This window comes from Mobula hypostoma, chromosome 4 (assembly GCF_963921235.1).
Source record: "Mobula hypostoma chromosome 4, sMobHyp1.1, whole genome shotgun sequence".
Lineage (NCBI taxonomy): Eukaryota > Metazoa > Chordata > Chondrichthyes > Myliobatiformes > Myliobatidae > Mobula > Mobula hypostoma.
Window position 1 is genome coordinate 81042545 of NC_086100.1, and position 17140 is coordinate 81059684.

Below are 17140 nucleotides of genomic sequence, written 5' to 3' on the forward strand. Positions count from 1 at the left end.
CAGAACTAGTATTTTTGGGAAAAGCCCAAAAGAAATCTTTACAGGTCATTTTGGCAGACTTTGATGGTCTTTGATCGAGCACACAAGCTGTGAGTGAGGAAGGCTTAAAAATGTAAAACCTAAGTATTTCAATATTTCAAGGCATTGCATCTGGAAAATGAGGATCTCCTGAGAGATATGATAGTTTCATTAAAATTAGAACTGTGGCTGTCCATCTGGTAATTGTGGCCTATTCTCCATCTGAGATAATTTTCATATCCTTTTCTCCATGGAACATTTCTCATACATTTTTATGTATTTGCTACTCTTCGCAGTGGTTAATTGTTTTGTGCACTGTTGAATTTGTTATATCATTTTCCTAAATTGCATTAGTGCTCAGTTCTGTTTCCTGGCCACTCTTAGTCTTTTGGTCTAGACTTGAATTGGATTTTTCTTTACTATTTTTTTAAATCCAATTCCATATCCTCAATGATCCCACTCATATCTGTTTCCATCAATAGTGTTATTTGCAAAAACCCACCACACCTTCTAGTATTCCTGAACACCTTACTGTTGCAAGCATCTGCCTTGCCCTCAGTGCTTGTATGGGGCATCTCTATTCAATATTTAAACAGTTTAGCTCAATCTACAGTTGCATGCAAAAGTTTGGGCACCCCGGTCAAAATTTCTGTTACTGTGAATAGTTAAGTGAGTAGAAGATGAACTGATCTCCAAAGGTCATAGAGTTAAAGATTAAATATTCTTTTCAACATTTTAAGCAAGGTTAGCGTATTATTTTTGTTTTGTATAATTTTAGAGTGAAAAAAAGGAATGGAGCACCACGCAAAAGTTTGGGCATCCCAAGAGATTTGAGCTCTCAGATACCTTTTACCAAGGTCTCAGACCTTAATTAGCTTGTTAGGGCTATGGCTTGTTCACAGTCATCGTTAGGAAAGGCCAGGTTATGCAACTTTCAAAGCTTTATAAATTCCCTGACTCCTCAAACCTTGTCCCAACAATCAGTAGCCATGGGCTCCTCTAAGCTGCTGCCTGGCACTCTGAAAATTAAAATAAATGATGCCCACAGAGCAGGAGAAGGCTATAAGAAGTTAGCAAAGTGTTTTCAGGTAGCCGTTTCCTCAGTTTGTAATGTAATTAAGAAATGGAAGTTAACAGGAATGGTGGAGGTCAAGTTGAGGTCTGGAAGACCAAGAAAACTTTCCGAGAGAATTGCTCGTAGGATTGCTAGAAAGGCAAATCAGAACCCCCATTTGACTGCAGAAGACCTTCAGGAAGATTTAGCAGACTCTGGAGTGATGGTGCTCTGTTCTACTGTGCAGCGACACCTGCACAAATATGACCTTCATGGAAGAGTCATCAGAAGAAAACCTTCCCTGTGTCCTCACCACAAAACTCAGCATCAGAAGTTTGCAAAGGAACATCTAAACAAGCCTGATGCATTTTGGAAACAAGTCCTGTGGACTGATGAAGTTAAAATAGAGCTTTTTGGCCGCAATGAGCAAAGGTATGTTTGGAGGAAAAGATGGTGCAGAATTTCATGAAAAGGACATCTCTCCAACTGTTAAGCACAGGGGTGGATCGATCATCCTTTGGGCTTGTGTTGCAGCCAGTGGCATGGGAAACATTTCACTGGTAGAGGGAAGAATGAATTCAATTAAATACCAGCAAATTCTGGAAGCAAACATCACAACGTCTGTAAAAAAGCCGAAGATGAAAAGAGGATGGCTTCTACAACAGGATAATGATCCTAAACACACCTCAAGATCCACAATGGACTACCTCAAGAGGCACAAGCTGAAGATTTTGCCATGGTCCTCACAGTCCCTTGACCTAAACATCATCGAAAATCTGTGGATAGATCTCAAAAGAGCAGTGCATGCAAGATGGCCCAAGAGTCTCACAGAACTAGAAGCTTTTGCAAGGAAGAGTGGGCCAAAATCCCCCAAACAAGAATTGAAAGACACTTAGCTGGCTACAGAAAGCGTTTATAAGCTGTGATACTTGCCAAAGGGGGTGTTACTAAATAATGACCATGCAGGGTGCCCAAACTTTTGCTTCGGGCCCTTTTCTTTTTTTGCTATTTTGAATCTTTAGATGGAAATAAAAAAGTAATCTTGCTTAAAATATTAAAGAAATGTGTCATCTTTAACTTCATGCCTTTTGGAAATCAGGTCATCTTTTACTCGCTTAGCTATTCACAGTAACAAATTTTGACCGGGGTGCCCAAGCTTTTACATGCCACTGTATTTCCCATTTTCCAAATGCACTCTCTGTCAGTTGTAGCTACAAAATGCTTCTCAGTCCTTGACCATGTCTTGATTGTTTGTATAGTTCTTGGATGATTGAGAAACGACTGTACACACCTTAAACTAATTGGCTTAATCCATTGTGCTCCCAGTTTTTCCAATTCAGATACAAATCTGACTACTGTTGCCACCAAGTGAGTAACAGGTTCGTGCCCCACCCCCATGCTCAGAGTTTCCTAATCCTTGCTTCAAAGCCCAAACCCAATGTGTCTGATTGTGTCCCAAGTTTAGCAAGTGATGATGGTGGCTTGCAGGGACGCAGCAGCAACTACTCCAGCTCCCAATAATGGTGCTAGCTTTAAACTCTTAGGCAGTGTTTTAAGGTTTCTAGTCAGGAATTTCATTTGTCCAAAGTTCCACGAATACAGCGCCACTGAACTCTTATACAAAATTACATTTAATCTTCCGGCAGCGGAGTTAATAGCGGTGCTCAGCAGAATAGGGATTCTACAGACACCAGGCCTGGCTGAGCAACTCAGCCGAAGAAGTGTCAGGTAGAGGCAGTGTGAGAGGAAGCAGAAATGCCGTAAGAGAGCCGGACACTAGTGAGACAGTGAGCTGAGCCAACCAGACCAGCAAAACCATCACTTTTCGTGTCCAACATCCACTTGCTAGATAATAAAATGGACTTGCTGAGATTGAGAATGAACACACAGAAAGAGATGAGATACTGCTGCATTCTGGTTTTCACTAAAACGTGGCTAAACAACATGCCTGACTCTGCATTTCCACTTGGTAGGATGACTTTGTTCTACGAAGAAAGGAACTCCTTGTCAGGGAAATCCAAAGGAGGTGGAATCTGTGTGTCTAATTAAACGACTGCCATATTACCTGCTCAGGGAGTTTACTGTTATGTTCATCACCACTATCTACATCCCCCCTGTGAGCGAATGCCAAGAATGCACTGGGAGAGCTTTACAGTATCTTCAGGTCTCTACAAAACAAGCATCCGAACTGTCCCTTCATACTTGTAGGAGATTTCATTCATGTTAACCTGTAAGGCATTTTATCCAAATTTCACCAACTCATCACCATGGCCACTAGGGGAACAAACAGACGGGACCGTGTTTATACAAAGAGTTTTTACAATACTTACAAAGCCATCCCATGCTCTCATCTTGGCCTTTCTGACCATATCTCCATAATGTTAATCCTAGCATTATGCTGAAAATGGAGAAACCAGTCAAGAGGACCATCACTATGTGGCCTAATGAGGCAATCTCTATGCTTCAGGACTGTTTTGAACGGACCAAGTGGCAGATGTTCAAGAAGGCCACCACAAACAAAGAAGGTACAGACTTCAAGGAATATGCCTCACCTATCACCAGCTACATCAGTAAGTGTGTAGATGACATTGATACTTCAAGAACAATCATCTCATGGCCCAACCTGAAGCTCTGACTGTATGCAGAGCTGCACTCCCTACTAAATGCCTGGATGCTGCCTTCAAGACCAGTGACAGAACAACTCTAAGAGCTCCAGGAGAAATCTCATCTTGGGCATCAAGAGGGCAAAGACTGCCAACATGCAAAAAATTCAGTAACACCTGTTTGATAATGGTCCCTGGTGTATGTGGCTGGGTATTAAGGGCAGTACTGACTATGCAAGGAAAATCAACGTCAACTTACCCGTGATACCTCCCTCTCTGATGCTCTAAGCAACTTCTATGCACACTTCAAAGCATGCAACACAACACTAAGCATGAAAACTACTCCCTTCCCAGGTAAGCAGCCACTGTTTGTAACAGAAACAGAGAAGGGCTCTGGAGAGTCAACACCCTTAAGGTGGCTGTGCCAGACAACACCCCAGGCCGAGCACTCAAAGTTTGCCCACCAGCTCACTGAGGTCTTCACAAACATTTTCAACATTTCACTCATCCAGGCTGCTGCCCACGCAAATCAGCTAGCATCATCCCTGTACCAAAGAACTCTACACCTTCAGAACTAAAAGACTACTGCCCAGTGGCACAGATGCCAATAATCATGAAATGATTTGAATAACTGATAAAGGCACCTATCAAAACCTTCATTCTTGCCACATTGGACACTCACCAATATACTTACCAACATAGCATCTGTCATGCACCTGGCTCTGACACACTTAAAAAATAAGGACACTTATGTCAGATGGCCATTTCTGGATTTCAGATTGGCATTCAACACTATTGTCCCACAGACCTCGTGAACATACTCCTACTCGTTCTAAATACACCACTGTTCAACTGGATGTTGGACTTCCTAATGAACGGACCTCAGATAGTCAGGATGCATTGCCATGCCTTGCTCCCCATCATCCTCAACACGGTTGCCCCCTAGGGCTGTGTGCTGAGCTCATTGCTGCACACTCTGCCCACATGACTGCACAGCCAAACATCCGAGCAATCACATTGTCAAGTTCGCTAATGATATGCCAGAGGTTGGACTCATCACTAACAACGATGAGACAGCCTACAGAGAGGTGGAAGAGCTCAAGGCCTTGTGCCAGGCAAATAATCTCTTCATTAATGTTTTCAAGAGAAAGTAGATGGTTACTGATTTCAGGAGAACTCGCACCCCCATTTATGTTGGCATCACAACAATGGAAACTGCAAGCAGTTTTAAACTCCTGGGAGTGCACATCACACACAAAATCTCATGGTCCCAGAACACATCCTACACAGTCAAAGAAAGCTCACTAATACCTCTACTTTTGTGGCTGAAGAAAGCCGGACTTCACACATCCATACTCGTGTCATTTTACAGACACGCTTTGGAGAGTATCCCGACAAGATGCATCACTGCTTGGTACGGAAACTACATTGCGGTGGCTAGGAAGGCTGTACAGCGGGTAGTCAAAATGCCCAACACATCACTGGACCAACCTATCCACCATCAAGGATATATATACAGAAAGCTGCCAGAAATGAGCCAGTAACATCATGAAGGATCCTATACACCCTGCTCATGGATTATTTGATCTACTCCGAACAAGGAGGAGCCTACATAGCATGCACGTAAGGACCATCAGAAACTGAAACAGTTACTTTCCCCAAGTAGTAAGGCTGATCAACACCTCCACCCACTAACTCCACCACTACTTTATTATTTCCTGTCAGTCACCTTATATACAGCCTGGCATCACTTTATCTACATATAGTCAATCTATGTATAAGGTTTGTCCATCGTCATCAATGAAGACCTCGACACCATTAGTACTTTTTACGAGGTTGAGTTGCTAGCTCGACACTCAACCCACACGGATGGAAAGCTTGCCCAGGAGCGGCTGGACTAGATTCGAACTCGGGTTCCTTTGCTCTGGAGTCCGGCGCTGATGTCACTGCGCCACCAGCCGGCTGTTTATGATGGTGTCCAGACTAGTGCTTGATTTAGATTTAAGTGAGGGAGAGTTGCGCAGCATCAGCCTCACTCTCTCTTCCCAATTCCCATCTGGATCCAGTGGCAAGACAGAGTCGAGATGGCTGGAGATGGGACTAGGCGCAGTGGATGACCAGGACATCTTCTGTGTCTTGTCCTACTCTACGCGTTCCACGAAGCTTACAGAGACCGCTTTCTTGACTGTTGGACCTACCATTTGTCTCATCCACTCAGTCAGCTGGAGTCTGTCTTCACATGCTGGGATAGACAACTCCCTATCTCACCGAGGGTTTAAGACCCGTCGGCTACCCTCACCTGGTTTAGCCGGCTTGTCAAAGCTGTTGCCCGGGGTGTGGCTGCTGTCACAAGCAAACAGCTACAGGGAGCTACAGGTGAGAGCTGAGTGCCAGGTGGGGACCAGAGGTGGGCAAACGCTTTGAAAAGGATGCAACATGAGGTGCTACCCCTCCCTGACGCCCCATACACCCCATCGACCTGTGTAGATAGGCTATCTTATGTATTTATATTTGTTGTGTTTTTAAATATTGTGTTCTTTCTCTTTTGTTTGTGCTTCATTGGATCTGGAGTAATAATTGTTCTCCTTTACTGTTTTTGGGAAAATGCTTGAAGCTGTCATTAAGGAAGAAATAGCAAAACATTTAGAAAGTTCCATTAGACAGACGCAACATGGATTCAGAAAGGGCAGGTCCTGTTTGACAAACTTACTGGAGTTCTTTGAGGAGATAATGAGTGCAGTGGGTAGAGGGGAACAGATCGATGTCGTATACTTGGATTTCCAGAAGGCATTGGATAAGGTGCCGCACAAGAGATTTATAAATAAGATATAGATGCATGGAGTCAGAGGAAGTGTATTGACATAGATTGTGGATTGGTTAACTAATAGAAGGCAGAGAGTTGGTACCATTGGGTGTTTCTCCGGTTGGCAGTCAGTGGTGAGTGGGGTGCCGTAGGGGTCGGTGCTGGGCCCGTAGCTGTTTACCATTTACATTGATGATTTGGAAGAGGGGACTGAGTGTAGCATAGCAAAATTTGCTGATGACCCTAAACTGAGTGGAAAAGCAAATTGTACAGAGGATGTGGGGAGTCTGCAGAGGGATATAGATAGGTTCAGTGAGTGGGCCAAGGTCTGGCAGATGGAATACAACATTGGTAAATGCGAGATCATCCACTTTGAAAGGAATAATAGAAGAGCAGATTATTATTTAAATGGTGAAAGATTGCAGCATGCTGTTGTGCAGAGGGACTTGGGAGTGCTTGTTCATGAATTGCAAAAAGTTGGCTTGCAGTTACAACAGATTATTAAGAAGCCAAATGGAATGTTGGCCTTCGTTGCTAGAGGGATTGAATTCAAGAGCAGGGAGGTCATGCTGCAACTATACAGGATACTGGTGAGGCCGCACCCAGAGTACTGTGTGCAGTTCTGGTCTGCATACTTGAGGAAGGATATACTGGCTTTGGAGGCAGTGCAGGGGAGGTTCACTAGGTTGATTCCAGGGATGAAAGGGTTAACCTATGAGGAGAGATTGAGTCGCCTGGGACTATACTCTCTGGAGTTCAGAAGAATGAGAGGGGATCTTATAGAAACATACAAAATTTTGAAAGGGATAGATAAGATAGAAGTAGGAAAGTTGTTTCCACTGGTAGGTGAAACTAGAACTAGGGGACATTGCCTCAAGACACAGGGGAGAAGATTTAGGACAGAGATGAGGAGAAACTGCTTTTCCCAGAGAGTGGTGAATCTGTGGAATTCTCTGCCCAGGGAAGCAGGTGAGGCTTCCTCACTAAATATATTCAAGAAACAGTTAGATAGGTTTTTACATAGTAAGGGAATTAAGGGTTATAGGGAAAAGGCAGGTAGATAGATCTGAGTTTATGGACAGATCAGCCAGGATCTTATTGAACGGCGGGGCAGGCTCGATGGGCCAGATGGCTTACTCCTGCTCCTATTTCTCATGTTCTTATGTTTACACTTTTGTACAGGAAATTACAGTAAACAATCTTGAAACAGTACCCAACAGACTGATTCCCCTTACATAGATAAATCTTTTCAAGTTCCAAACTATAAACTTATCCAACCCGGATTCTTCTTTATGGAATCATAGGACCAACTTTGTAGACTCCCTGTTCATTGATCTCTTAAGTGTAGCCCCCCCTGGCCACCCTCAGGGTCGCTCGGCTCGCTGTCGTCTAGGGAAACAGCCTTGGCCCCGGCAAACTGGGTAATTCGTTTGTGTGGATGCTGTGTGAGGTACCCCACCCCGCCCAAATAACAGACAATACACCAGATGCAATTAAATGATTTACAGTTTATAGATATTACTGGAACTATATAATTAAAAGAGAATAAAATATAAAAGGAAAATAAAAGGCGCCACACTATCAAAGTTCAATCTCTTCGTGCACAAAAACCGTTGGAGCTCAAGGACCTTCTTCTTCACCTGCGACCCCTCGGACCACCTCAACCGGCCACCTGGGACCAACAACGGTGGTCGACCAGACGCTCCACACGAGTCCGTCTCTGTCTCCTCGCTGAACGTCCCACTCGGGGTCCGACCCCGTTAGCGGACTCACAGCACCTCGTCCATCCTCTGTCTCGCTCTCCCGCCTTCTCCCCCAAAACCCCGCGCATACAGTATCTTCAAATACACCAAAACCATAACAACTACCCCAATTGGTTAATAGCACTCTCTTATCACACTCTAAAGCAAAAACAAGATGCTAGCGCAAACTTTCTCAGCGTTTAACACAACAAAGCTGCATTCCCCAGATTAACGTAACAAATACGCCATTTTAATTAGCCTCCGCAGTAACATAAAAGTCGAAACCCCCCTACATAAGCAACATGAAATCACAATCCCCGCCATTACTATGCCATTCACTGTCATGGAAGATTCTTTAATGGAGTTCAACAGATATTTTCATTGATGAATGCTTTTTTGGTAGTGGCTTGCTTGGATGACCATATAATCCATCTTCCCATACCCTGAAAGCCCAATCCTCACTGTGATTGACAATGTATTGAATGTAAATTTATAAACTCATTTCTTCAGGTGTTATAGCTATAATAAGTGCTCTTGACTATAGATAAAAGTTTAAAGGTTAGCAGAAATCAAAAATGCATGTTCACCATGATTTGGAATGGGGAGGCAGAACATAGAACTTCCTTTCGTATAAACTTCATCAGAGCCATTCCTTATAATGCCATGATCTAATGGAATACTAGATGAACTGTATGATACCTCAGAGCCCCATTTCTACTACACCTAATACCATTTCCAGCAGTACGATGTGTCTGCAAAGCCAGATTCAGTGGAACCGTACATCATTAGTACAATACCTCAGAGTGGCATATCTTTGTGGAACAGTACTCTAACAAACAGTATCACATGTCAGTAGCACCGTGCCTCTGGAATAACACATCTGACTAAAACAAAGTACTCTTGTAAACCATAAATGAACAGTGCCAGGCACAACTGAGAATTATACTTTTTGGTAGGATGTGGAATGAGACAGTCTCATTGCGGGATCATAGGTGGAGAGGGTCAGTAACTTGAAATTCCTCGGTGTTAATCGTTTCAGAGGATCTGTCCTGGGTCCAGCAAGGCAGTGCCTCTTTTTTTCTTAGAAGTTTGCAAAGATTCAACAAGTCATCTAAAACTTGGTCAAGCTTCTATATATCTGTAGCGGAGAGTATATTGACTAGTTGCATCATGGCCTGGTATGGAAATACCAATGCCGTTGAATGGAAAAGCCTACAAAAAGTAGTGGATATGGCCCAGTCCATGACTGGTAAAGCCCTCTTCACCACTGAGCACATCTACTCTGAGTGCTGTTGCAAGAAAGTAGCTGCCATGATCAAGGATCCCCACCTTCCAGGCCACGCTTTCTTCTAGCTGCTGCCATCAGTAAGAAGGTACAGGAACATCAGGACCCACACCACCAGGTTCAGGAACAGTTATGACCCTTCAACCACCAGGGTCTTGAACCAGTAGGGATAATTTCACTCAACTTCACTCGCCCTATCACTGACCTGTGTGTATGTGTGGACTGACCTGTTCCCACAACCTGTGGACTCACTTTCAAGGACTCTTCATATCACGTTCTCACTATTTGTTGCTTATTTATTTATTATTTATTGATAGAGAAATCCAGACATGCCTGTACCCAGATTGGGCGGTGCTCTGATCAGCGTCTGTTCTTCAGGTTAGGGGCAGCTGAAACTAAAACATGGCTGTAGGTGTAAAAGGATACCCCTGTCATGGGAAAAATACCATGAACATCTATCTTACCAATGCCTCTTGTAATTCTTTATTACTTCTATACTATATCAGATCACCCATTAGCCTCATTTGCTCCAGGGAAAACAAGCTTGGCTTATTTGTTCTTTCCCCATAAATTAAGTCTTTTAATTTAGGCAATATCCTGGGAAATTCCCTCCGCACTCTCACCAGCACAACCGCAACTGTCCCATTGTGTGGTGACCAAGTATGGTCTAACCAGTATTTTCTAAATTTCCTTGGACTTTTGGGGATTAATGCTCAGGTGTCTCGGTTCCTGCTATGCCATTCCATTTACACTGTCTACAACTTGCTGCCAAAATGCACCACCGCACACTGCTTTGTACACAATTTCATCTGACTGACCTGCCCATTCAGATATTTTATCCATGTGCTCTTGCAGTCCATTGCTATCCTTGTTACCTAGCGCACATCCAAGCTTTGCACTGTTTGCAAATTTGGAAAAGTTATTAGGTCACTAATATATACCAAAACTGGTACAGCACTTAACCTTGTCCATCAATGTCTACCGTCTTCCCATATGAAAAATTACATTTTACATTTTGCTTTCTCTCTTTGTTTCCTTCTGTGCACTTCATAATGTTTTAATTCCGAATGCCTTACCAAATGACATCCATTGTACTCTCATCATAATTAAATCTGTTCTGTCTCTCCATACCCGCCCCCCCCCACTCTTTAACCAAAGTTCAAAGTAAATTTATTATCAAAGTGCATGTCACCTGAGATTCCTTATCTTGCAGGCACACCTAATAAATCCATAGAATAATAACTATGACAGAATCAATGAAACACTGCACCAGCTTGGGTATTCAGCTAGTATGCAAAAGACAACAAGCTATGCAAATACAAAAAGAAAGAAACAATAATAAATAAATAAGCAATAAATATCGTAAGCACGAGTTGAAGAGTCCTTGAAAGTGAGTCCATAGGTTGTGGGAATATTTCAGTGATGGGGGCAAGTGAAGTTGAGTGAAGATATCCCCCTTTGATTCAAGAGCCTGATGGTTGAGGGGTAAAAACTGTTCTTGAACCTGGTGGTGGTCACTCCTGTACCTTCTTCCCAATGCCAGCAGTGATAAGAGAGCATGTCCTGGGTGTTGGGGGACCCTGATGATGGATGCTGACTTCCTGCGACAACACTTTCTGTAGATGTGCTCAGTGGCGGGGAGAACTTTACCCATAATGGCCTGGGGTACTATCCATTACTTTTTGTAGGATTTTCCATTCACGGGCCCTAGCGTTTCCATACCAGGCTGTGATGTAGACAGTCAATATACTCTCCACCATACATATAGAAATCTGTCAAAGTTTTAGATGTCGTACCAAATCTCTGCAAACTCCTAAGGAAGTAGAGGCACTGCCGTGCTATCTTTGTAATTACACATGCATGCTGGGCCCTGGACTGGTCCTCTGAAGTGATAACACCGAGGAATTTGAGGTTGCTGACTCTGTCCTAGTCTGATCCTCTGATAAGGACTGGCTCATGAATCTCTGGTTTCCTCCTCCTGAAGTCAATAATCAGCTCTTTGTTCTTGTTGACATTGAGTAAGAGGTTTTTGTGGCACCACTCAGCCAGATTTTCAATCTCCCTTTTTTATGCCGATTTGTCATCACCATTGATTCAGCCAATGACAGTGGTGTCGTCAGCAAACTTGAATATGGCATTGGAGCTGTGCTTAGCTACAGAGTTATGAGTGTAAAGGGAATGGAACAGGGTGTTAAGCACACAGCCTGGTGGTGTGCCTGTGCTAATGGAGGTTGTGGAGAAGCTGTTGCCAATCTGAACTGACTGTGGTCTGCAAGTGAGGAAATTAAGGATCTAATTGCCCAATGAGGTATTGAGGCTAAGGTCTTAAAGCTTATTGATTAGTTTTGAGGAGATGATAGTATTGAATGCTGAGCTGTAACTGATAAAGAGCATCCTGATGTATGCACCTTTGCTGTCTGGATGTTCCAGTGTTGAGCGAAGAGCCAATGAGATGACATCTGCTGTGAACCTGTTGCTCTGGTAGGCAAACTGTGATGGCTCCAAGTCACTTCTCAGGCAGGAGTTGATATGGTTCATCACTATGGATGTAAGTGCTGCTGGATGATGGTCGCAGAGGCAGATAACCACGTTCTTCTTGGACACCAGTATAAGAGAAGTTTGCTTGAAACAGATAGGTACCTCAGACTGTTAAAGCAAGAACTTAAAGATCTCAGTGAACACTCCAGCCATTTGATCAGCACAGGTCTTTTGAACTTGGTCAGGTATCCCGTCTGGGCCAGATGCTTTTCATGGGTTTACCCTCCTGAAGGTTGCTCGCATGTTGGCCTCAGAGACTGAAATCATAGGATTATCAGGGGCTGTGGGAGTATGTGATGGTTCTTCCATGTTTTGATGGTCGAAGCGAGCATAGGAGGCATTGAGCTCATCTGGAAGCAAAGCCCTGCTATTGCTTATGTCACTTGATAGGAGGTGATACCATTCAAGTCCTGCCATAACAGTTGATTCAAGTTTTGTGCAAAATTGCCACGTTACCTGTGAGGTAGCTTTCCAGAGATTGTACCTGGAGCTCTTGTAACTTTCTTGGTCATTGGACTTGAATGCCTCTGATCTAGCCCTCAGTACACTGCAGATCTCATGGTTCATCCAGGGATTCTGGTTGGGGAAGACTCTAAATGATTTTGTGGGGACACAGTCGTCCACAACTGTTTTAATAAAGTCAGTGATAACCATTCATTCAGAACCACAGATGAGTCCTTGAACACAGCCCAGTCCTACGACCAGCTCGTTGTTGTCCTAATTTCGGGAGTTTTGCTATCTAGTCTCTTCCTTTATGCAGGTGGAGAAGGACAGCCAAGCAATCCAATTTATTGAAATGCAGTCTGGGCGTGCAATGATAGACATTCCCTATCTTCGTGTAACAGTGGGCAAGTCTGTTGAGACCTCTGGTGGTACAGCTTGTATGCTGATGGTAATTGGGCATGATTTTCACAAGCAAACCTGCTTGAAGCCCCCAACTATGATTTGAAGTGTGCTGGGATGGACTGTTTCTTGTTTGGAGATGGCATCGTGCAGTGTCATCCAGGGCATAATTTTCCCCCTGCAGCTATTATTTCATCTTGCTTTTCAGAACGAGCTAGAGAGGCTATTAGAATGCTCTGCTTACTTGAATGCTCTTGCCATTGTGTCATCATGTGCCTTGTAACATCATTTGTGCGCATGCGCCGGTCGTGCGTGCAGCCTGGTACAGCTGTTCCGATCTATTCTTACTTTCTTCTTCTTACTTTTTAATTTACGTTATTTTTTGTATTTTTTTTTCTCACGGTAACACGTCGAAGCTGCACCCTCTCTAACATGCTGGCAGAGAGAGTTTTATTTGGGTTTTCTTTAGCGCTGGAAATGGTTACATCCTGACACGTGGGACAGAAGCAAGGTTGCATTGTGTATTCCACGGACCAACAAAGACCGGCCGGCTTAGCGAACAGAACGGTGGACACCTCTGCTGAAATCCGGAAGAAAACACACAGAGTGGGATCACAAAGCCGAGGAAAGAGGACTGGGTCGAGACAACAGAGACTTTTGGAGAAGAGGAGTTCGGTGGGTAATACCGTTCCGGCTGACTGGGAGTGCACTGAGAGCGGTAAGCGTAAAGGAGTTCGGTGCTTACTGTTCTGGCTAACAACGGATGGTGCAATCCGGGGCGTATTACGATCAAGGAACGTGTTTGCAGACTGGATATTGAACTTTTTACTGTTGGACTTCGGCCACATTCCACCGTGACACAACACTTGGCGGCACGGGAGGTTGTTCCTGCCTGTGGCCATCGAATGTGCAGCTCCTCCCGTGGAGGGTCAGACACCCTGAGCCAATAGACTGGTCCTGGACTTATTTTCCATCTGGCAGAGCTTGCATTTTGGTGTTTGACTGTTGGGGTTTTTTGTATTGCTATATTTACGCTCTATTTTTGGTTGGTGTGGCTGTAACGAAACCAAATTTCCCTCGGGATTAATAAAGTATATCTATCTATCTATCTATAAGCAGTGTCACACCTATATATGTAGAACACGCTTCGAATAACCTTGGTGTTGAGATGATGACAAATTCTGTGCAGAATTTGTATTTTCCCAATGCATTGCTCTCTGTGTGCCAGCATAGTTATGCATAGCTTAATTTTTTTGTAAGCAACCATTTAGATATAATAATTATTTTAAACCACTCCAGATAGAACAGAACAGAAACAGAGCCGCATTCAGCGCTAAGTTATCTATTTGGCAGGAGGAAGGTAAAACAAAATTTATGATGTCATAATAGGTCATTGAACTGAAGTATCCATCAATCACTGCTAGAATGTGTTTTTGATTAAAAGGCACGATCAGATGTGATTATTTTCATCCACTGAAATTGGAGGGTGAAGTGGGGAAATGGTCAGATGAACCATTCATCCTAAGGCGATTGAAAATCTAGCGCTGTACTCCACAAGATGACAAGGACAGCATTTGAACATCACTGACTGGAGCCCTAATAAGAAATTATTTCAAGTAGATGTGACTTTTGAAGCCACAGCGAATGTTACACAATTTAACAAAGACTTACAGAATTGTTTAGACTTCTGTTTTTACTCAGGCTTCACCAGAGTTTCTCTGTACGATATAGTAACATATATCAGACATCCCACCTCTCCCGGAAGATCCGGGAGTCTCCCGCATATTAATAGTGACTCCCTGATGTCCGCAAATTATATACAATATCACGGAAATCAATTTTTTTGAGAGCGAGCGAGAGAAAGCAAGAGAAAGTGCGAGAGAGAGCGAGAGCAAGCAAGCGAGCGAGAGAGAGAGTGAGTGAGAGAGAAAGCAAGCGAGAGAGAAGGCAAGCGAGAACGCACGAGTGACCACGGGAGAGAGAGAGCGAGGTACTAAAGTGTACCCCTGCCTAATAGGGGTCAAAAATAATGACAGTGTTGCTCACTGCGCTGTTTGCAACAGTGTCTTTTCTATTGCCCATGGTGGGTTAAGATTGTAAAAGACGTGTTGAGGTGAGTTTAACAGGTGTCATTCGTTCATTAGCATAGCTAACGTTATTTAAACTAGCTGGCCAGCTGCTAAGGAGCTACTCTGCTGCAGACATCCCACCTCTCCCGGAAGTCTCCCGCAAATTGATGGTGCTACCTCCCTGAAATGAGTTTTTGCAGGGTGGGATGTCTGATATATGTAGTTATAAAACCTTTTCTCTTTGGAGCGGCGGAGGATGAGAAGTGACCTGATAGAGATGTATAAGATGATGAGAGGCATTGATTGTGTGGATGGTCAGGGGCTTTTTCCCAGGGCTGAAATGGCTAGCGTAAGACGGCACAGTTTTAAGGTGCTTGCAAGTAGGCACAGTGGAGATGTCAGAGGTAAGTTTTTTACGCAGAGAGTGAGTGCATGGAATGGGCTGCCGACGACGGTGGTGGAGGCGGATACGATAGGGTCTTTTAAGAGACTCCTGGGTAGGTACATGGAGCTTAGAAAAATAGAGGGCTATGGGTAACCCTAGGTAATTTCTAAAGTAAGTGCATGTTCGGCACAGCATTGTGGGCCAAAGGGCCTGTATTGTGCTGTCGGTTTTCTACGTTTCTATAAGATTGAACTTGAACTTAGTATAGTCGTGCTTTACATAGCATAATAATTGATTTATACCCATTTTTTGTTCACAGTACTTTCACACTGGATTTGTTAAATGTTTATCTTTTAGATGTTCGATGGCAAGTCTGGCAGGATTAGGGTATCCTGGCTATTTGGAAAAAGGAGACATACATTAGGCATAGGCAGCTGGAATCAAGCAAATCTCTTTAGGATGCAGAAGTACACTTAAATCAGAAGGGCAAAAAAGCAAATATGAGGTATGCTCGACAGTTAAGGTAAAGGAGAATCTTAGAAGATTCTATTTTTATATAAGGAGCTTAAAGAGTAACTAGGGAGAAAGCAAATCCACTTCAGGGTCATTATGTGGAGCCATTGAACGATGGCTGAGCTTTTAAATGAACACGTCTTGTTTGCATTTACTGTTAAAAAGATGATGGAAGCTAGGGAATTATGGAGGAAATCAATAATGTCCTGAAACATATCAACAATCTGAAAGAGAAGGTGTTAACAGTCTTGAGGTAGATAAAGATGGATAAATCTTTGAGCCTGGCCAAGTATATAGTAGGACATTACGGGAAGCAAGGGAAGAAATTGCTGGTGCCCTGGCAGAGATTTTTGTTTCTTCCTTAGCTGGAAGACTAGAGGATGGCTAATGTTAGACCTTTAATTAATGTGGCCTGTACAGACGAACCAAGGAACTACAGGCCAGTGAGCCTAACATCAGTGCTGGAAAAGTTACTGAAGGGGCTTCTGAGAGACAAGACCTATCTGCATTTGGAAAGGCAAGAATGGAAGAGGGATACTCAGTATGGCTTTGTGCATGAGAAACTGTATCACGAATTTGATTTGAGTCTTTTGAAAAGATGAACAAGAGGAAAGAAGAGGGCAGGGTGGTAGATGTTGCAGTGCCTCCCCGTGTGCTGTTAAGCCTTTTGACAAGATCCCAAATGGTAGGCTCGTCCAGAAGATTGGATTACATGGAATCCAAGGTGGGCTAGCCAAGTGGATGTAAAATTGGCTTGGTGGAAGGAGTTAGAGGGTGGGAGTGGAGGAATGATTTCAGGTTAGAGATGTGTAATCAGTGGTGTGTCACAAAGATTGGTGCTAGGTCCCCAACTGTTTGTCATATATATTAACAGTCTGGATAATTATATTGATGGTATGATTAGTAAATTTGTGGATGACATTAAAATTGACAGTGAGAAAGCTTGTCCAGATCTACAACAGGATCTAGATCAAATGGGAAAGTGAGCAAAAGAGTGGCAGATGTAACATAACTTGGACGTGTGCACTGATACACTTTGGGAACCTTAACCAGGGCAGCACACACCCAGCGAAAGGTAGAATCCTGGCGAGTGTTGTACAACAGAGAGACCTAGGGGTGCAAATCCAGAGTTCCTTGAAAGTGCTGGCACAGGTGGATGAGGTGGTGAATGCATATGGCATACTTGCTTTCTTCAATGAGTACAGTAGTAGGGTTGTCATGTTAAAGCTGTACTAGATGTTGGTGAGACTATGTTAGGAACCCTATGTGCAGTTCTGGTCGCCACAT

The 17140-nt window shown here is 43.5% G+C and overlaps 1 protein-coding gene across 2 annotated transcripts in view; it reads left to right on the forward strand.

The window, feature by feature from the left end:
• The window catches only part of uggt1 (UDP-glucose glycoprotein glucosyltransferase 1), a 171753-nt gene that overhangs the window by 91938 nt on the left and 62675 nt on the right, over positions 1 to 17140 (forward strand). The gene's annotated exons all lie outside the window — the stretch shown is intronic.